The following is a 22,053-nucleotide window of genomic DNA, read 5'->3' as shown; positions in this document are numbered from 1 at the left end:
CTTCGATAGATACATGATGAAAAAAAGAAATCCTATGCCATAGGTACTCTTACCTCCATGGTACAGATAAGGAGACTGGGGTTTAGCTGTAAAACAGCTCCTGTGAGGCCATATAAGGAGAAGCGGTCGGAGTGGAGATTAGACATGAGGCAATCTGGCTTTCACTGTTCCTGCTTAGCCCCCTGCCTGGCACAGAGCCCTCCCTCTGTCAGTGCTCCTAACACACAGTCAGGAGTCAGGCTTCCCCAGGGAAGTGACTGTTGAGCTGAGATCAGAGAGACCACTTGCTTGCTTTCATTCATTCTTGCACTCTGGGGGCGAGAAGGATAAAGCAGAAGCGGAATTGATTCCCGGCACTACCCGTGGAGAAGGGCTATCTTGGAAGAGCCAGGTGGGGAGGGCGTAGCACTGTTTGGCGCCTTTTCCAGTTCCCAGGAGCCAAAGGCATCCTGGCCCGGTTCAATTCCCCGAGGAGGAAGACGGAACAGTGCTAACTTGGTCTCTGATTCACCTCCACCCTCCCAGGAGAGCACTCTGAGGAGACTTTCAGGGTCCTCCCCTTTTTTAGAGGTTGCCAGCCTTTGACAGTCCACCGTGAGCCCCATGCTGTGGTGAGCCGGGCATCCCCGGGGGTGCACATCACCTGCTCCTCACTCAGTCCTGCGGGCAGTGACCTTGTTTTCTTAAATAACGCACCCGGTGACAGATTCGTAAGCTGGACTCCCCAGCTTTTGTAGCATTGTATGTTCGATGCCACGTCTAAGTGCTGTTCCTGCGGGATCCGCTTCTGCCGGTTCCCTCCTCCTTGTCCTCCTCGGTAGTTTCGTTATTACAAGATATATGCCTCTGTAGGACGTGTTCTTCGTTCTGGACTTTTCCCATCCGTAACAGGTGTAGCCAGCCAAACCTTCAAGAAGGTGATGAATTGAACAGAGCTGTGCTCAGAGGTCAAGGCACAATAACAACACTCTTGTGACTACTTCTGTGCTTCCATCTGACAGTGCTTTAATCCAGGCATCACAGAACGTTTTACAGACCGTAATTGAAATTATAGCACCCCCGTGAGGTAGGCCTTATTATCCTCGTTTCTGGTGGGGAGAGAGTCCGGCCTGGAGAAGCTAGTATCCCCATTCACATGGGGCCACTGGGAAGAGCCCGGCTCATGTGGCCCCTGACTGAGGGATGCATTCCCCAGCCAGCCTCTCCTGAGCAGGGCCTGAAGTATCCTGAACCCACGGCCACTTGTTAGGTCTGAGTTTTCGTTTTTCACCGGTGACCTGCTGGTGGAAATTCCCCCGCCCTGTAGTCATTTGCGAGGTCCAAGAGTGGCAGAGAGAGAGGCCTTCCAGCAAAGGGGCACAGAGTCCATGAGTGGCAGCTTGGGGTTCAGTCGAGCACTGGAGTTTGAGGCAGGCATTGCTCAGGTGAAAACACTCAATCAGTTGATGAATTGCAGGGGTAGGAGGTGGGTTTCTGCATGCCCGACCATTGGAGGCAACACTTGGGGGAGGAGAGCAGCCTTCTGGGCCACCTTGAGCCGTAAACACACGTCACCTGTATGTGTTTGGGGGTCCTTAATTTGGACCAGATGAAACCACATCACATAGAGATTTAAAGGCACTTTGTAGGTGGTAGCTGGCTTGAATTTTCCATCGTTGGATGACTGTGGAATACAATGAGACGAAATGGAATTCATTCTGAGTGAAGCCCAGATTTCCAACACAGATGAAATGATTTCCCTCTCACATCTTAACTGATTTTTAAATACGATGCAGAATTTGGCTGAAGACACCCTGTGAAATTCCAAGTGTGCGTCAATGGGTTCTCACCTATTATATTTTGTTGTAGCCAGTCACACGGTGACTGGAGCTCACCGCATGGGAAACTTTGCCCATGGAACCGGCCTGGCGCGAAGGCATGATTGTATGAGGCCCTGAGTGCCCCCTGAAAAGCCCAGAGCACTCCTCAAGGCAGGTGGAAGGTGTTGTTTGAAGTGAACCATATTTTATTTTTCTCAAGAATTTCTTAAGCTGATTCCATGGCATGGACATTTAAACAGAGTAACCAGATTCCACTGCTTGACCGACATAGGTTTATACATTCTTCATTTTTGCCCCCATTTCAAACAAGGTAGTAAATAATTTCGTTTCCAGGCAAATAACATGCCCCTTTTTCTACCCTGGCGGGTCTAGTTTTAATGAGCAGTCTGCTTATCCAGTAGTACATTAGCAAAGTGTTTCCTGATTTTATGCAGCAAGCGTTTACGTACGGTCCTGTAGGGTCTCTGTTTTGATGACTTTCTCTGATGACGAAATATTTCAGGTAGACACTGTTAAGGCAAGGCTGTCTTAGCCCTCAGGTAGTCTTGGTACTGTGCGCCCCCCCCCCCCCCCCCCGCCCAACCCCCCCGTCTAAAGAGAGGGTCAGTTCTTTTGGAGAAGGGCCAAGAGCCCGTTTTGGGTCACTCTCCAGGAGACTGCTGAGCTCTGCCAAGCTCCCCGGAGAGGATTACTCTGATGTTATGAAGCCACAGAACTGTGGTCACCACGGTCTTGAAGACTGATGCCGTATCACCACGGTACCTGTGATGTATGTCTGGGGTCGGGTGCGGTTGCCACAACCCTTGTCTCTGTGCAATTTGTCAACCTGTGTTTTCAGACGTGATGTTAGTTTGACTTTTTACACGGGACGAGAATAAGATCATCAGCCCACCTCATTCTAATATGAAACAAAAGCCATTGTGACTGAAATAGAGAGTTCGATGTGACTCACTCCGCCATAAAATATGCTTTGTACACGGAGTTCCAAAGAGATTTATAACTTTCAGACACCATTTTATTTTAGCCAGTACTGATTAAACTCAAGAGTGGACAAAGTCTCTTTGAGCCCCGAAAATTGAAAGTAATACCTCCCCCCCCAAAAAAAAAAAAAAACAATGTCCGAGTTTTGATGTTCAGAGTCACAGATTGCTGGATGAAGCTGTTTTGTGCATCTCTTTGTTGTCATTGTACCAGCTGTTTCTCCCTCCTTTAGCTTGTCAGAGCTACTCCCACCAGCCCAAGGCAGCACCATCAGACGATTGTATGAAAGGAATTTGATTTAATTCTCCATATCGTTCTTTTAACTAGAGACGGCGTAAAATCAAATTTGGCTAAGCTTACAAGGGCGCCATTTAGAATGATGGATTCTCCCAACTACCAGCATGTAGTGTAAAACTTTTATTTTCCCCTTTCTTTATTTTAGGTTAAACATGTCTCTCGGAATGACTGTACTGTTGACAGTATGTATCACAAACAGGCTAGCAATGCCCTCTGCTGTAATTGGAACTTCCAAAAATGAGATGGACCCCAACTTTTAAAATATTATTTATGACCTTAAAACCCTCACTCAGACTTTTTGACTAGGTAAATGGCTTGCTAATATCAAGAAGATTGGAGCTGATTTATTATTTTAGGATCTACTAGCACATTACCTTGCTCTGTAATTCCTGATGGCCAGGAATGTTGTAGAAAATGAAGCACGTCAGCTTTCATTTCTCATGAAAATTGAAATCAGCTTAACTCTCAGATTAATTATCTAATTCCTCTGAAACCATACATGTTTTCTCTGTGTGTGTGTGTGTGTGTGTGTGCTTTTCTTAAAAACATTTGAAAGCGCATGTTTCATTGTAACAGTGTTCAAAGTGGGGGGCTTAAAATGATCTCATTTTGAGGGGGACACTTATCTGCAATGATGAGATATTTTAAAAACTCTATATATATTATGCAAGGGACAGAGATGACGAGGGAGATTGTCTTTTGGCATTCTGTGACGGTGACAAAAGTCTTTATTAATTGGCAGTAGAAGAGAGCTGTGTTAGAAGAAATCGAGAGATCGCTTCATGTGTTGCCCTGGAGGAGTAATTTTTACACCTTGTCCAGTATTTAAATACCTCTCAGCTGCGAGATGTCCATCTGCATACCCTTCCTGGGTCTCTAAACTAGTGTATGAGGCATGACCTTGTAACTTGCTTTTTGTTTATACATCTGTCAGGACAATATGTTATCTTTCCTTAAAAATGCAGACGTGCTCCCTGCAATACAGAGCTCTTCAGTCAACAAATAAATTGAGGTAAAGACTGTACCTAATACCCATTTAATTTAAATTCATTTTATAAACATAAAGACGCCTTTTAAGAGAAGCTTTAATTCCTACTAGCACCTTGATTTGTGGTTGCCATGGAGAATCAAATCTGTCATTTGACAAGAAAAGTCACCCATTTATGACAGCACTTTATCTTGTCTCTCCAGGGGAAGAAAATGTCAAAAGTGAGAGCAGAAAAAAAATAAAGCCTTGAAACACCAGAATTTCTTGATTTCATTTTTATTATTCAGCTATCATATCCTTTCTGATAATAGCAACTTGGTGAAAATAAATAATGTTCCTACAGTAAAATCAAATATTTCCTATTGGAATGGACAAGGTTCTTTGTGACTGTCAGTGCTGTGAAGTCTGGCAAGAAATAGTGTTATTAGATAAACCTACGGTGCCCAAATCCCATTTTCTTTTCATTATAGTGTCAAAATAATTATACCTGTGTAATTTGGGTAAGAAATTGCAGAATAAGTAAAATGGTCCATTGCAAGAGATTGCTTTACGCTTGTGTTCCTTACAGGGTGGGGTTTCTCCCAGCTGAAGAAATAAATGCTGGGTGAAAAGTATTTTCATTTGAATAAAGATGTAGAGTAGGTCTTCCATATTATTTGCTAAATGGGTAGGTAAGTGCTGTGTTCTGTTACTTTTCCCACACACCTATTTTTGCAAATCTGAGTAAAAAGGTGGAATCTTCCACCTGGTCACAAACCGGGATTTTATATTCTCCCAAAGATTTTAAAAAATATTTCATCCGACCTCATGCTTGCCTGGGCTGTTGAAAGTGGAGTTCTACTTTTAAGAGGTTGGAAACATGTAAGGTTCTGATCCAGATTGGATCCGCTGATTCCTTACAGCTTGCCATGTGCCTGTGTATGGTGTGAGTACTATACCTATATGGACACATGTATGTTGGAAGGATATTTGCTTGCCTGTTACATTCATAGTTAAACTCTCTTTTGTGAGATTTGCATTGCATTAAACAAAAAATGTTGGCGTTCCGCTTTGATAAGCACATGAAAATAATCTGGGCTGCATCTTTCTCGAGGGGCAATGTTTTTGATTGTTGGAGTATTATACAGCTTGATGTGGTTCCGAAATGAAGTAATCTTGTATCGATGAGATAGCATTGTAATAGCAAGCCCTTTAGTGAAGATTTAGTGTAAATATCTGACTGGTAGGGGAGCTGGTTTCTGGAACAGTTGTGCTTCTGGGAGATTACGAAAATGGAGAGAAAAGAAAGGGCTGAACTCTCATTTTCCTGAAATTGGCACATGGTGCTCGCGTTGTAGCCACTGCTAGTTGGGATCTGCTACGTGAAGCCTCCAGCCCCACGGTTCCTGTTCTGTGCGCCCATGCCGGGGATGGGAAGCACGGTGTGTTTGCTACAAAGAGGAAAGTGGAGAGACAGAATGACTATGACTTGCGGCAAACAGTCCTACCCATAAACATCAATAACAACGTAATTTACACACGTATCTTTTGATTGCCTCAATCGTGCGTGTTGGACAAACTGCGAATTTTACCCAGTGGTTGAGCCATTTGCCCTACTATTTGTGTGCACAGGAGTTCTCAGTTGCCTAAATGTGAGCCTTAGTGCTCTAAAGTATGCTTTAAAGGGATATGCTCTAAATACGAATCCGCAGATGCACTACAGTTCTGAATTAATGCTGTCTTGTTGTTTAACATCCCTTCCCTGTGTGGTCATCTCCTTTGATAAAGTTGTTACTTTAATTTCATGGAGATGCAAATGAAGGTGTGGATAGTTCCCCCGTTAGGACTCTGTTCTCTTCTGTGATCACTGAGTGTATTTGGTGTCTATACCTGGCAGAATGTGTCCACACCAGCTGATAATAAAATTGCAGTGTAGCACCATAATCATGATTTACGTAGATGCTCTAGGATTGTGTAGATAGCAATGAGGAGGATTTGCTTGGATCCAGTGTGTCTGAACATACTAGGTGGGGTGGGTTTTTGGGGGGTTTTTTTTGGCTTTCATTTTATCAGATTTTTAATTTTTAAGATTATATTTTAATCTTATTAGTACAACTTTCTCTGATTTCTGATTTCTATGAACTTGTGAATGCTTTTCTTTATCTTTTTTTTTTTTTTTTTTTTTTTTTGGTAAGTTTCATAGTGAGGATTAGCAAAGACATTTAAGAACGTGGTACAGATGTGTGAATGATAAACTCTGCCTTCAGCAGCCTGGAATTCTGTTAGCACACTCAGATACCCCTCTTTATATTCTAGTACGAGAATCCGTGTTTGTGTGTTCTGCTTTCTTTGAGGGTAAATGACACGTGTCTGAGATAAGTCGCCAGGACACTCTTTTTCATACGGGGCATTTTCTTCAGCAGTAACCTACAAACACCCTTTCTTTAAAACTAAAGCTACTAATGTTAGTTGACATAGATTTTTTCACAGAAACCAACCCTGACTCTCTGGTATTGCATGGGTTGATTTTAAGAGGATTGCCCTGTTGTTAATAATAAAAAGACTTAGCCTATCTGGCCCTTGCTATAGTTGGGTCACTGTGTAATTTAGGTATCTCCCAATATGTCTCTGAAGTAGGAACTGCTATAATGTCCATCTTCCAGGGCAGAAACTTAGGTTTAAACAAGATAAAGACACTGTCCTGAGTCCCATAGCTAGCGTGTATGTGGAGGAGATGAGATTCTAACAGCCTGCTTTCACGGTCCCCCAAGGGAAAAACAGAGAGGGCTGCGGGTCAAAGGAACACTTAAAATAAACTTTCGTCGCTATTGTGATGCTATCACCTCGTATAGAACATATCATTTCAGTACATCGTGAACTAACTCTCATGTCTGAAAAATTAAGAGTTTACAGGAAAAACCGGCACTTTCCTTTGAATGTAGCTTCTTGGCTTCTGCAATAATGAAAGTAACAGAAACCCTTATTTACATTTCAGAAATAGTTTCCTCAAATTTCCTGTTTTGCCAGACTTTTGTGTGTCCCCATCTCTTTCTCTTTGTTCCTGCTGCCCACATGTAAAGCAAGAACAACTAGTTTGTCGGTTTCATCAAGAAGTGTGTGTACTACAGCTCTCCTAGGGAAGGGCTGTTGCTGCCGCCCGAATTCTGCAGTAACCAAAGCAAGGGCAAGTGTCGTTCTTTCCACAGACGGACATTTTCACAGACAGGCATTAACGCCTCTCCCTGAGCTTGGCATGACTCCGTGGCTGTGCTTTTTGGAAACGCTTTGTCCAGGTTACTGTACCTCAAGGCTTGCTTTATTGTTTTATTATTGTAGTCAAATTATAGTCCCGTTTTAATCACTTAACTGAAGGAAAAAGAACGCTTTGGACTCAAAAGTAAATTGGTAGCGTTGATGACATTGTTCTTGCACATCCCAGCAGATCTGCAATGGTAGATAAAGAAAGCATAATTGTGCCTGAAGTTCCCCTGCATATCCGCCTGTAACTCTTAACTAATAGTGCTTTCCTTTTTTTTTAGGTAACCTGCATCGGGGAAATTGAAACCGTTGGAAGTACAACCCTTTAAAATATTTTGACTTCTCGTATTAATGAAAAACATTTGGGTTTCCTCCCAACTTAAAACTTGGGGCTTTAAGAGCATGAAGTTGAGGGAAGGACTCAGAAGCAAAAGCATCTTGCTTCTTTCTCACGTCGCAGTTAGTTAATTCTTTGAAATACCCACCCATTCAGCACTGAAAAGTTTTCATCGTCCATTTGATCCAGTTTGTATCGCAAGCGGTGTTTTCTTAAACATGTCAGGAGTTTTTATTTAGGACCCCTTTGAGAGCTAGTTTTCAAGTTTTCTTTAATTAACCGGGAAGTGTGTTTAATGACTAAAGGCTAACGTGGAACCGGTTATTTATTGCTACTTGTTACAATCAGTTGGTTTGGTTCTAGATAAAAAGTGAGTATTGGATTTAGGGGCAGTGCTTTCGCTCGGTAGCTGGTCTGTTTATTTGGAAGGGGTCTGTACATGCAGATGCATTCTGGGTTGTATGCCTCTCCATTTCAGATGGGGGTGGGCTGGGGTGGGAGCCGTGTGCTGGTGCAGACATTTCCATGTCTGCCCGTCATTTTCTAAGAAGAGTTGAGCACTAAAAGCATGTGTATGTGTTACTGAGAATGCACACATTTCCTTTAAGTGAGTATTTTTAAAGAGATAGATATCATTCATAAGAATTCGAGAACGGTGTCCTTGCCCCATTTACTCTGGGGCGTGTACAAAGCTATGACATGCTTTTTGAAGTTTTTGCAGATTACGCAGTTGCAATATGTTGATCATTTTAGCAACAGATTAAAACCAGGCCGTAAATCTAGCACAGAACAAGATGCCCATTCGAAGCTGTGCAGGTGTTCTTCAACTGTAGTGGACCCCAGGACTGCCTTCGTGCCAGTGATTCTGATGAAGCCGGTCTGAGAGGGGACCTAGAAATCTGTTCTTTTTTTTTGTTTGTGTTGTTTTGTTTTTTATGAGCGCCTTTGGGCTTCAATTCCAGGTGTTTATTCCATAGGCTTTTACATCAGTTCTGGAAGTCAGAGAATCATCCTTACCATCCATTATTAAGAGCAATTGCATCAAAATTCCTCTACAGCAACATTGCTCATTCCTTGGTATGTGGGGACTCAGCTGTGGATGTTGTTAAAATGCAGATTCTGAGTCATTAGGTCTGGGGTGGGGCCCGGGACCCTGGATCTTTAATAAACTTCCAGGTGATGTCCATGCTACTTGCTTGGACAACACCCAGGACCCCAAGATTCAATCACTTATGTTACGGAGTTTTTGAAAAGGAGGAAAAAATTTAAAGCAACTCTTTGGGTACTCTTGTCTGTGTGGTTTTCTCCTGAACACCTCTCTCTCTCTTCCTCATCTCCTGCTTTAGCGTGCAACCTAAACACTTCACTTCTTGTGAAAATACGTATGATGTTCTTCATGTATGTGGAGGCACAAAGATTCTAGATTAGCCCCAATGACCCAGGCTCTGATCATCCTGTAGGAGCCTAGTTCCCTCAGGTGGATGAAGGGAAAATTAAGTCTCTTTTGAGACATTTTCTCTTACCTCTTCCGTTGCTGCTGCTACGTAACAGAGCGGAGCGAATGTGGTTCTGAACTCCAGGGTCCCTGGATAGGGGCATCTCACAAAATGGAGGTGAGAGAAGAAAATAGTCCACCTCAGGAGTTCCCTGCTACAGTATAAATACTTGCTTTGTGAAGGATTTGACGGCAGGAGACATGGTTTAGTGGAAATCTTCGAAGTCACGCCAGCCCTGCCTCGGAGTTGCAGCCTTTTTTGAGCTCGATCTGTTCATTATCTTAAGCACAGATACTTGGTTCATACAGAGTTTGTAGGACTTTATCTCTTTGCATGAAAAGAGGCGAGTCTTTGCTTGAAGACTTTTTTTTTCTTTTTGGCTGTAGAAGGTGGAAGCTCCTAGGATGTTGGTGACTGGGTTTAGCACATATTTGTGAATTCCCTTTATTCCAGGGCACTTGGGAAGAGGAGTGCGGCCATTGGGCTCACCTCTAGATTTCAGACACATTTTGGGCATCTTCTTTCGTCCATAAGAGTAGGGTTGTAGATCCTGAAGGTAATGTGGGTCATCTCAGGAACTTTGGACAAGATCTCTGGGTTGGAGGGTGGATGAGGTTGGTTTCATTTGTTAAAGAGCAGGAGTTAGACTTTTAAATGAGCTTTATGAGTCCATTGGTACCAGGCATTCTCTGCCTCTTATGATGAAATCTTATTACAACCTATCCTTTGATTCAGCTTATGGGGCTGCCCAGATCACACTTTGTATCTGCTTTAGCTGTTAGGATAACCAAGGTAACCAGTTCTCAGAATATCCATTTGCATGTGTCATTCAGCTTGAAGAATGTATCTGATAATTCATGTTTTGAACCAATAACTCCCTTGCCTAGTAGACGTTAGGAGACTGGGGTTTGGTAGGGATGAGATTGAGAGGAGGGATCCTGCTTTGTTCTAGTTGTCTGTGTTTAGCTAGCTGTTACTGGCCTTTGTTGCCAAGCTATGTATGTATTCTTCTTCTTTTTTCCCTTTCTTAGGAAAGGAGGAAGTAGGCAGTGCGGGAACGTTGACTGATAACTGGCTTGAACATCACTGAGTGTACTAGGGTCATGGAATTTTGATACCAGAAGTAACTTGACGTAGCCTGTGGTCCAGGGGAGTCAAGCTTAATTTGTTATGGGGCCCCCACAGGGGATTTGAAAGAAGTAAGCAAGCTGGTTGGTTGGAGAGAGTGGAGAACCAAATAGCATTGCTGTTTCACTCCATGCAGGTCAGTTTCCAGGACTTTGGGCCACGTTGCTAGATCTTCTGAGTTGTCTGGAGATGCTGGAAAACAGAGTAGACGCTTACTAGTAAGAGTGGTCTTTGAATGCATTGGAGATTTGTTCATTTATCCATGGGGACTCCACCGAGTGAAAGAGGAAGGAAGGGAGGGAGACCAGTGTGTGGAATTCATTTCCATTTTCTGCGAACACCAGCTGATTTTCTTAGCAATGGGAAAGCTATCAAACAATAACATTACATTGTAGTTGATTTGGGAGGGGGACAGGCGCTCCTGCTCTCTGACCATCAAAGAATGACAGGTCTTGACCAAAGTACTGGCCACACTTAAAATAGTATGCCTATTCTTCAGAGTTCAGCCCTTCCAGATTTTAAAATGTAATAAGAACCTCCTTTGGGTCAGTAAGCCTGAAGCTCATCATTTATCCCAGAGAGAGAATAAAATTATACCTAGGTACTCATCCACTGCTGTGCCAACTCTGAGTTTTCCCTGTCTTGCCTTCCTGGTTCTTTGGATCTGCCTGTGTTATTAAAAAATGAGGTATCATTGCATGAGAATCCATTGGTTTTCCAAGCTGCTACCTATAAACATAACTGCAACTGAATAAATACATTTACATTTGCTCTCTTGGCTTGGGAATTAACCCGATACTTAAAACTCCTGACTATTTATTTAGTCTTGAGACTGAGTTGTATAGTGCATCAGGAGTTTTCTGTATGGGAGAGTTTCTCATGTTCCCTTTAGAGTTCACTTTGATGGCATTGTTTCAAACGATACAGGGTGGTAGGTATTAGAAATGGATATAAATTCAACTTCTGGAGGCTCCAAGGGTGTTTAATTTTAGCGACCTCACAGATAAGATTTTTGCAATTGCACATATATCTTTACCTTATTGGCACTGACTTTTGCCACAGAGAGGTGTGTGACCACCTGCACAGGAGAAGCACGCCTTCATAAATGAGAGAGGTGTAATTCTTTTTTCTTGGAAAGCTGCACACTAGGAATCTATTGTTTTACTTGTGAATTACCAACCTGAAGGTAGCGTGGAGTTAGCACATACATTTTTATTTGGGGTTTTGGCAATTCCCCTCTAGCCAGAACATTGTCCCCCCATTTGACGATGGCTTGGTAATTTAACTCTTACACAAATGAGCCTCAGTTTGTCTTTGTGGTTCCAGTATATTCTCCTCATCTTCTGTTTGTTTTTAAAATGTGGAAAGGCCATTTGATGTGTCGGTCCCTGTGTTGAAAAGACGGTACACCCCTGATGCCATTTCACCCTGTCTGTGCCTCCCACTAGCTTCTCGTGAGCATTTCCAAACTCCTGGCGTTGTAATTACTGTATTGTTCATCAGGTTAAATTGTATTTAATTGGCTTTGTGTGTTGCCTCTTTGTTTCGATGAAAGGAATATTGGGGGTATTTTAAAAAGCCCATTTAAATGAAGCTCCATCATTTAAAACACATATAAAAATTCTTTAAGATGTCTTTTATTCTGGATCTCTTTATCTTCCTTCACAAGCTTTCTGAGAATAAGTAGTGCATGTTGGGGTTTATCTTTGCTTTTATGTGCTCTAGCCACATGCTTAACATTGAGCACATTTGAGTTGCATTTCATTGGGCTCTCAGAATCCTTTTATAAAGGGACTGATCTGTTAACATCACCCTCTTTAGATCTAGCAGACAGGATGTTCCTCCATACAAAGAAGTGCTCCCAGTCTTTCTGGCCGGCTAGTAAGTGAATGATTTCAGGCCTGGTGGGCAATACTTGTGTCCATGCGTAACACAGCCCGACCACAGTAGTAGGCGGCTGCATGTAATTTTGAACTCCACTCATTGAACTGTAATAAAACAATATAAGCACTGCTTGGGGGGAAGATTGGATGCAGTTACCCTTACACAAGGCTCCGGCATATGAAAGCAGTGCTGGCTGACAAGAGGATTTTGAGATTTGATTTTGATTGAATTGCAGAATTGAACAGGCCAGGAATGTCAGTGGAAGGCTAAACGCCTGTAGTGCCATAAAGTTTTATTCATGTGAGGCTTTCCAATATCAAGTAGATGGATTATTGGAAAAGGTGTCAAGGGACATGAAATGGAAGTGCCCAAAACATAAAATGTAGGCAGGAGGGAAAAATTACTTCTTGCTTAGTATATAATTAGGTCTAAAAAAAAAAAAAAAAAAATTCCATGAAATTGTTTATTCTCTCCACCCCTCCCCCCTTAAAGAAAAAAAAAATGACCAACTCATCGTACGACTTATTTTATTCCTTCAGGAGAAGTTGAATTTAACGGTGTTTAGGTAGGAGCTTGTCTTCTGCTGTTCTCTACTTTTGATCACAATTAACGTAGAGCGATAGGCTTTCTTCCCAAGAGTAGGGGTGGTGAGCCAGGAGTATCACCACGCTGTAGACTCCAGGAACTCTTGACGTTCAGAAATAAGACGGAGTCACACATCCTAACACGCCGACCGACCGCAGAGCTCCTCAGCGCGTGCGATCGTGCCTGCGGTTTGCATGGCACAGCTGATACCATTGTTCGTGGGGCATTCGAGAGCGGCGTTCCCTGGTGGGGATGTAGTGGTTCTACGGTGAGGTTCCAGACGAGGGTGAACGGGGAGAGCCACGTTTCTCGCATTCTCTGTCCTGCTTCTTTATCCGCGTGCAGGGTTTCTGCTCACATCATTAGTGAAGCACATCTAAAAATTTCGAGCATAGAGGTACAGAAACACCTGTAGGTTTTCCAGTTTTGAATGTTTGTTTAGCATTTCTAACCAAAGCAGTTTCAGTTAAATAATCGAAATTAGGAATATATCCACTTTGACTCTACTATGCAGGTGTGATTTTTCTTTGTCCTCCTCCTACCCCTTGTTCTAATGTATTATGTATTTAGAAACATGTTTATTTGTAAATGAGGCTTTGTGAGGTTCACACCTTTCTGGAAAACCAGAAAGGAAATTTTGAACACTGAGGGCCTTACGTTTTTAAAGACCCCTTTCCTTTTAATGCTGAATTTGAAAGAAATGGCCTGCCTTAAGGTTGAAGTTACCTTTCGGTTGGAAAACTTGTATTTACCCCATGTTCCGTGAGATCTGTGTTAGAATGTATTTAGTAATACTTTATTATTATTTAGTTTTTCTAAAAATAAACTCTATGAATATTTATCTAATCAAACAATGACTCATTTACAAGCAGCCCTTGAAAAGAAAAAAGAGTCCTCCATCTGAGTGGTCAGATTTTACGATCAGTAAGTGGGCCCTTTTCATTTGATGTTGCATTTCCTCCTCCTCCAGGGTCTGGGCAAAAATGATATCTGTGACTGGGATGCTCTGCTGTGTGTGTGGCAGAAGAGAAGAGGTTGTTTAGGAAACGTTCACAGAGTTGCACAGGGCTGCCTCTGAACTTGGGAAGATTCCAGGAAATGGCCCCTTGCCTACGCTGCTCCCGACTGAAACTCTGGTCTTTAAGGAAGAGATGCATTGTAATGTTACCCATCAGTTTACATCTTGGTACCTCCTTGCAAGTTTACTGCCACACATACAGATGCATGAAAGTCACATGTGGCTTCCGTGTCCCTTAGCCCTGGACCAGTCTGAGGCAGAAGAGCTGCCCAGGGTGCAGACTTTAAGGAGGCACTTAACCTCGGGCGCTGGCCTTGAGCTTGGTCCAGTTTTGAGAGTGAGCGCCTCCTTGGGGTTTGTACCCTGCCACCTTGATCGCTTCCCCTAGTTCCGGGCCCTGCTGTAATCGTTTCGGAAGGCTCCTTTGGGGCTGTGGTTTTGCAAGAGAAAAAAACCCCTTGATCCAAGTGAAGCACATCTACCTGTTTGCTATTTCTGTAATCTACCCTATGTTTCTTATCACCATTAAAAAAAATGTGATTATACAGTATTTGATGACTGTTTCCATGCAGCTTCCCCGAACTGGCAGGCATTCTGTTTCTGAACTGAAAAGCAATTTTGCATTAGGTCTGGCCATAACATGTCTTTTTTTTTTTCCCTTTGATCCCGTGGAAGCCAGGGTTTGACATTGGCTAACTTTGCATGCCACACACCTTATTAAGTCGTACGGTTGCGAGTGGCCTCTGTTAAAAAGACATGTGCTGGCATTACCACATTCAAGTTTGCTAAGCCGGTTTGGAAGGATTAATAGTTGGCAGTTATTTGGCTCTGAAATTGTGGAAATGGTAATTTGGTGTTCAAAGCAGAAAAGTTTGTAATGGGCATCTTAACTCAGGACAGTAAGCAGTTGGTAAGAATGTTCTTTGCCTCTGACACTATAGCTACCTCCTACTAGTTACGGATTTCTTGTTAGGCGCTCTCTTTGAATTCCTTCCATTTCATTCTCAGGAAAACCTAGTTTAGTAGGTTCCATTATTACCTACTGGTTTACAGATGAGGGAATCACTGCTTGGAGAAATGAAATCATTTGCCCAAGTTCACAGCTCAGAAACAACAGAGCCTAACCCTTGAGCTCTTAATACCACTGCTCTTAACCACTGCATAGCCCTTCCATTTATTGGCCGGGGACATTATTATAGGTACAGTCTGCCTTTTGGAAGAGGTACTGGCGTTTCCCACTTAAATATTGCTCCTATCTTACGGGCCGACTACCTTGCCTTTGCAGAACCAGCAAAGCATTAAGCGCCCATACCGTGTGTTTATAGACAGAGTGGAGCAGGATTTTGTACGTTTCTTTATGGAAGCCATTCAGAGAGGAGTGTGTAAGGGGAAGGCAGGCCGTGGGAATGCTTAACTCTGGGTAGGGGAGAACGATCTACTGATAGAACAGGAGGTAACTGTCAGTCACTAAGATTGAAGTCTTACAAGGAGCCCGTTTCTGCACTGGGGTTCCCTCCCCAAGGCTGGCAGCACTCACATTCCTTAGCACGGAAGTGTTGTTTGGATCCATCAACCCATGAGGGGTTCTGTGGGGTCTGGCACTGACGGATGTGCCGTGTGTCTGAATGAAGCCTGTTTCGTAAAGCTGAAATTGGTCTGAGAAAACTGGAAGAATGAGTCATTTCAGGTCCTTCTCTCACAACATGTCTCCACTTGTTTCTGGTTGATTGTGAAGCGTTGAAATTTCTCTGTGATCCTGAGCAGGACAAAAGGGAAAGAAACGGATATCTACTTTCCCTCATCCTGGTGAGTATGCAGGTTTAATCAAAATGCATTAAAAAAGCTAGATTCTTTTAGAAGGTCTCTTCTTAGATCTCTTATAAAGCGCATCTTAACTGGTAAAGCACTTTGAGCCTGGATGGCCTTCCTTTTAGCAAGCTTGCTGTTAACGTGAGGCCTCATCCACACTTTGTTTTTTTTTTTTTTAAGTAGTTCCTCTTGATGGCTGTGTGGTGACTGGAATATGGGCCTTGATGGTTTCACGTCTCTGTGAGTGAAATGTATAGTGGGCAGCGGAGCAAATTGGCGTTCTGATGTCATCGAGCTAGGGCCCCTCATCTGTCTCCTTTCAGCTGCACGATTCCCATTTGGATCTCACTCTCACTGCATGGCATCTGATTGCCAGTCACTGCCTAGGTACCTCCCTGCCTCAGTTTGTTCATCTCTAACGTGGGTATTATTCTTTGTAAGCTCTTTGGGAAACCCCGTGAACTCATTTGGTGATGTGTGGTGCAGAGAGCCTGGTCCTACGGTGGCTACATATAAACAGCTGTCGTTATTGGTACGTGTGTAGACATAGGTGTAGGCAGAGGTGTTCAGGCCACAGATATATTTTGCTGTAACTGTACAATGTTCTAAATAGGGTATTTGAATTTATCCCTTACATTCCCTGGGATTTCCTCCGTAGGGCCCAGATTTCTGGTTTCTTTTCACAAATGGAAAGATGTAGGAACACCAGCCTTTTTCCCCGGGCGGGGGCCAAGGTGCCCATTTAGATAGGGCTCGTCAAGCTGTTCTTTTAGGGATGTTTCCCACCGCTCCGTGGTGCCTGGTGCCCTGCCTGCCCCTTTTTTTTTTTTTTGAGCAACCGCCTGGCCCCTGTGAGCGTTTTGAGTTCGCAACCCCGATAGAGAGTGCGTCCTGGAATGTGTGTACTTGTGTACGTGAGCGTGTGGACGTAATCAGTATTGACACTTGCTCCTGCTGAGAAATGTGCAGCTAGATTTCTGCAAAGTGCCAGGTTTTTTAATCCCTTAAATGATTTAAACTTTCTGGAAGCTGTGCATCCCATATAAACAATGGGATCCATAGAAAAACATACTCATTGGAGAATTACAAGGCATATAATTTTGTCTTTAAATTCTTACGAGTGAATTGTAGGAACATGACTTCATAGGAACCTCTGAGACATGACAGCGTTTTAATAACACTTCGCTGCTACATGTGATGCTTCATTTTTACTTTTATTAATTTTTTTTTTCCTTTGTGTGGCAGTGGCTGCCCGGGGGCACCTCAGCTCTCTCCAGCTCCACCCTTCCCTGCCTCGGGCAAGCTGCCTGGTTGCCTCCTTCCCTAAGGCAGAGGCTCCAGGGGCATGTCCTGTCTGCTAAGGGTTTACAAGGTTCACCCACCCACTCCTTCGTTCTTGAACATGCTTTTTTCCCCGCTCGTTACCTTCCTTGCTGCCACCACTGCACGGGCCCCGGCATTCCCACAGTTACATTTAAAAAAAGAAAAAAGGAAGTCAGCAGTGCCCATGAGCAGCAGTGGCTTTCTTGGAAGCCAGCGTCGGCTGGATGGCAGAGCCCCCGTTTCCCCATCGGGCTCCGGCTTCTTGGAGAGGAGCAAGAGCTGTCTTCTGTTCTTGCCTTCATTCATTTCCCAGTTCTTTTCAGTAGGTATTTGTCGAGTGCCCGTGACGTGCCAGGCAGTGGTGCCATCAGAATGCTACGAAAACACACCCGTGACTTGGTCCCATCACACACAAGTGAAAACTACAGGGAATGCGGCAAAGAAAGCCCTAAGGAAAGGACCCGTTGGCTCTTTTCTTGGAATGCCACGGAATTCAAACAACCTTAGGATCTTAGGACTCACGAAGCTCTCCGAATGGACTTTCATCCTTCTGTTTCAGAAACTTTGGGAGGTAGGATGTTCCGTGGGGGAAATCGAGCAGGCAACGCACCGGGGCCGCCATCTGCATTGCCGACGGTATGTGCGGCACCTCTTCAGTTGTGCAGTGCACACCCTTCTCTGCTGTTCGTGGCAGCCCTGACTCAGACAGAACTGAATTTGAGTTCTGTGTTTTACCACTCGCTGTTGGTGAACCAGCACGTGTTTCCTTCGCTCTGCCAAATGTGGTTTCGTCATCTGTAAAACGGAGGTTGCTTGATCTGCCTCACCGGTACCGCAGGTGAGGACTGAGGAGAGGAGGCAGGCATATCGACGGCTCTGGCGTAGTTCGCGTCTGCAGCGGCTTGGTCGAGAAGCAGCCATCATTGGTACAGGAAATAAATGGTCTCCTTTTGCATATCTTTCCCATCCCAGCCACATGGTCTGCACTTTGAAAAGGATATCCTTCACGTTCATTTTCCAGAAAATTGAGGTCACCGACTTGTTTCCTCCTTGCACCCCCTGCCCTGCAGTCCCCATGGCCGCCTCCCCCGCGCCCCAGTCCCTTGGGCTGCGTTACAGCAGAAGCACGTACAGAGCACCCCCTTGCCAGTGTCAGTGGGCTCTTTGCAGCACGCCTGTTCGGTTTTGGCCGCTTATCTGATCCAGGGGAGAGGCTGCACTCCCCAGCCCTGGGTAGGCCAGTTGTGGGCTGGCCGGTAGTAATACAATTATGAAGGTTAACAGGAAAAAGTGGGGTCCAGGAGCAATTCCAGGCAGCTGGCAGTCTTGCTGAATTGGAAGCTCCCCACCAATGAAAACGGCAGCAAGAAGCAAATTAAACCTCCTATCTGCCATCTCACTCTCTTTTCCCCCTTTCCTGTTTGGACTTGAAAGGCGATTGGAGCCAGGGCCCTGACAGTTGACGGAAGTGCTGCAAGGAGAGAGTATTTATTTACAGTGAGTCGTGGCGATGCTTGTTCAGGATGCGGTTTCTTGCAGGAAGTTCTGTCCCCACCCCCGGGTTTGATCATTTCTCCAAAAAAAAAAAAAAAATCCTTGATTGTTTGAGGCCTCCGCTCTGACATGGAGCAACACTGTGTAACCTGTCTGTGCTTGGAGGGTTTGCCGAGGGCACCCTTGTAGGAGGGCCTACAGCAGGGCAAGAGGCAACCAGCGGGCCCCGCTCCCCCCAGATGTGTTTGGGCACGGCAATAACCATTAGGCGTTTAAAATAGGGAAGTAGGCCGAGTACATGTACTGTAAGCTGTGGTTGGCGTGGGCCATTCCGATCGTTAACAAAAAAACAGTGCCAGTTGAGGTGGTTGTACTGGGTGTTTCAGAGAGAAATCTCTTTGAGGCGAAGTCAGAGTTACAGTGTTTAGGTTGCAGACGCTTGGGCTCTAAACGAGTCTGGGCTGGGCCAGCTGGTGAAGCCCCTCTGAAGGAGGCTGGGTGGCCGACTGCTGGTCCAAAGTTTGGGTTACCTTTTGCCTTTTGGGAGCCTGGTAGAACTTCGGGAGGGAAGGGTGCGACGCAAGCAGTTTATTCTAGCATTTTCTTAAGTTAGCATCCTATAATACTGGATGCTTTTCTCATAGACAGAGAAATATTCTCCGTTCCTCATTAAAACACGTACACAAGGTGAGGGAGAATCACAGAAGGATATGAAGTGGAAATTACATCGCCCCACTCCAGGTTTTCCAGTCATTTCTCTAGTTGTGGAAATCACCAGGGAGCAGCACCATCGGCATCACCTGGGAACTTGTTAGGTACAAGTTCTGGGGCCCCAGGAGACACCTGCAGAATCAGAAAACGTGCGGTGTGGCCTGGAAATCGGTATTTTCTGGAGTCTTCCAGGTGATCGTGGTACTCACTAATAATTGAGAGCTGCAGACTGACCCGAGTGGCTTGCGAACTTGAGTGCCCCTCAGAGTCACCGCAAGGGTGGCTTGTTAAACCTACCTGCTGGAGCCCCACCCCTTGAGATTCTGATTCAGTAGGTAGCTTCTGGGGTCTGAGAACCTCCTTCCTTAATTTCTTCCACCAGCAGTATCATCATCCTCATCTGCCAAGCCTCCCAGCGCACCATTCCCCTCCCCTCGGGAGTTCTGATACAGTGACCCAGGATATGATAAATCCTGACTTCGGGAGTGGCTGTGGTCGTTGTTAAAAAAACAAATACAAAACACAAAATCAAAACCATGGAATGGAAGAAATGTCTCTTTTTTTAAATTATTTTTTTTATTTTTGAGAGAGAGAGCAAGCATGAAAGGAGGAGCAGAAAAAGAGGGGGCCACAGGATCCACAGCAGACTCCAAGCAGACCGCAGAGAGCCCCATGTGGGGCTTGAACTCACGAACCGTGAGATCATGAACTGAGCTGAAGGCAGATGCTTAACTGACTGAGTCACCAAGGCGCCCCAGAAGAAGCATCTCTTACTTGTTGAGGCCATGGCTCATTTGGTGCATGATGATACTGACAATACAGGGGACCTTGGCAACCGTGTCACTTTCCCCATATGTCCCCAATGCCCAACTCATTGCAAGAGACTTTTGTGACTGATTTAAGCAACTAAGGAATTCATCCCTCCTTTTCAGAAACTCTTGTAAGTCTGCCAAAATTACTTGGACCTTCTTAAGATTCCGAGGAAATTGCAAATGTCCTCCTATAGGTGTCTTCCCCAATGTGTTACTTGATATCTTATTCTATCTTTTTTTTTTTTTTTTTTTTTTTTTTTTTTTTGGATTCTGAAGATCTTTAACCATCTGTGAAAGGTGCTAGTTGGACATAATTTTAAGCTGATCAGCTTTATTTGTAGAATACAGCAGACAAAGGTGACAGGTTTCATTCCCCCACCACTCCAAGGCTGTGTTGCAATAGACAAGGTATATACAAAGACACATAAGATGTACGTGGTCCTTGTGTCCGGGAACTTGCAGTCTGGTTGGCTGATGTTTCAGGCTTACTGTGTAGAACTGGTGTAGAAGGAAGGTCAAATTGGGGTTTATGGGAAAACTTCACAGAAGTGGTGCACTGAGCTTGAGTGGGGTCTTGAAGAATGAATAAGAGTCACCCAGGTGGTTCAAGAGGAAGAATATGGTTATAGGCAGAGGCAGCAGCTAGGGATCTCCCTGGCTCTGCCTCCTGAGATGTTTCGTGTTTGGGAACTCTTCCAAGAGGTTTGGGAGTGACTTCTTTTTCTTTTTTTAAATTATATTAAAAGAAATTAAACTGTAATTGACATACAATATTATATCTGTTTCAGTATGTACATAGTGAATCAACAATTGTATACATTACAAAATGCTTACAATAAGTGTAGCCACCCACCATCTGTCATCATACAATGTTATTACACTATTTTGACTGTATTCTCAATGTTACACTTTCCATCCCCATGCCTTACAAATTTTAAAACCGGAAGTTGGTACCTCTTAATCCCTTTCACTGATATTGCCCATCCCCCCAGATAGGAGTGACTTCTAAACTGGGAGATTCTGGTGAAGATTCTAACAGGAACTTAGCTGTTAGGGCCCTCTTGATGCAAATAACATTGGGCAGAATGGGAGAACTTTATAACATACAAACCTTTGTAACATATAGCAGAAGAGTTTTTCCTGAAACTTTCCGCTTGAATCTGACAGTTCTTGCATCATTTGTGTGGGGATGACAGGATGCCTCGATGCAGGAGCGACTCGGGTAGGAAAGAGAATTGTCTGGTCTAATGGTTTCCTGTGTCGGCCTTCTCCACAATGTGTCCTCTTGAACTTTGGTCTCATGACGTGCTTCTCACAAGAGTCCTAGAACGCTCGGGTTTAGGAAGTAGAGGTAAGAATGCCACTCTGGAGGTCTGCCGAGCTGGTTTAAAATTCCAGCAGAGGCCTTGACTTTGGACCAATCCATGACCTCTCCAGATGTGTTTCCCTGGTAAAGCTGGGGTTGTAGCAGTAGTTCTTTTACAATAGTGAGAGCATGGCGTGAAGTATAATGGGGAAAGAGCATTTAGCATCGCACCTAGCAGATTAGTAACTGTTCCCTCTGCAGCCTGCTCGAAGGCACGTGTAGAAGGAAGAGCAAAACTCACCACAAACCTGGTGGCTGAACTCCTAGGCCATTCTAGAGCCGAATTTTGTAGCCTTGACACGGTCGATACCTGGGGCCAGAAGGGTCTTTGTTGTGGGGGCTGTGCTGTGCATTGTGGGATGTGTTATCACATCTGCCCCTGTTCTCTGGATGCCAAGAGCATTCCCTCCTGCCCCCCGCCGTGTGACAACCAAACTGTCTTTAGACATTGCCACACATCCCTTGGGGGATGACAGAATCATCCCCAATGAGAACCAGGGATCTTGAGTGCCGCGTATCAGGGGGGGCATGCCATGATATGCAAGTTTATTTACCCTGATGGAGGGACAGCTACACCACTCTCTATTTTAGAATATGGAAAAAGAAAACCAGGGGCAGCTTATAGAATGGCTTCGTGCTGTTGGCTGCAGAGAATGCAGTGAGTTTTTAAAACTTTCAGCCAGTACTTACTAAAGTCCCGTCCTCTCACCAGAAAAAGGAATCCCCAATGGGCGTTTTCAGGGCTTTTCATTTAATACCAATTTCAC

The 22,053-nt window shown here is 44.3% G+C and overlaps 1 protein-coding gene across 6 annotated transcripts in view; it reads left to right on the top strand.

Moving 5' to 3' along the window:
- Nucleotides 1-22,053, top strand: part of FOXP1 (forkhead box P1) — a 506,962-nt gene that overhangs the window by 26,740 nt on the left and 458,169 nt on the right. The gene's annotated exons all lie outside the window — the stretch shown is intronic.

Source organism: Panthera onca, chromosome A2 (genome assembly GCF_046562875.1).
Source record: "Panthera onca isolate mPanOnc1 chromosome A2, mPanOnc1 haplotype 2, whole genome shotgun sequence".
In the NCBI taxonomy this organism is placed as follows: Eukaryota; Metazoa; Chordata; class Mammalia; order Carnivora; family Felidae; genus Panthera; species Panthera onca.
The sequence above is the reverse complement of the archived record's forward strand: the minus strand, read 5'-3'. Positions and strand labels throughout refer to the sequence as shown.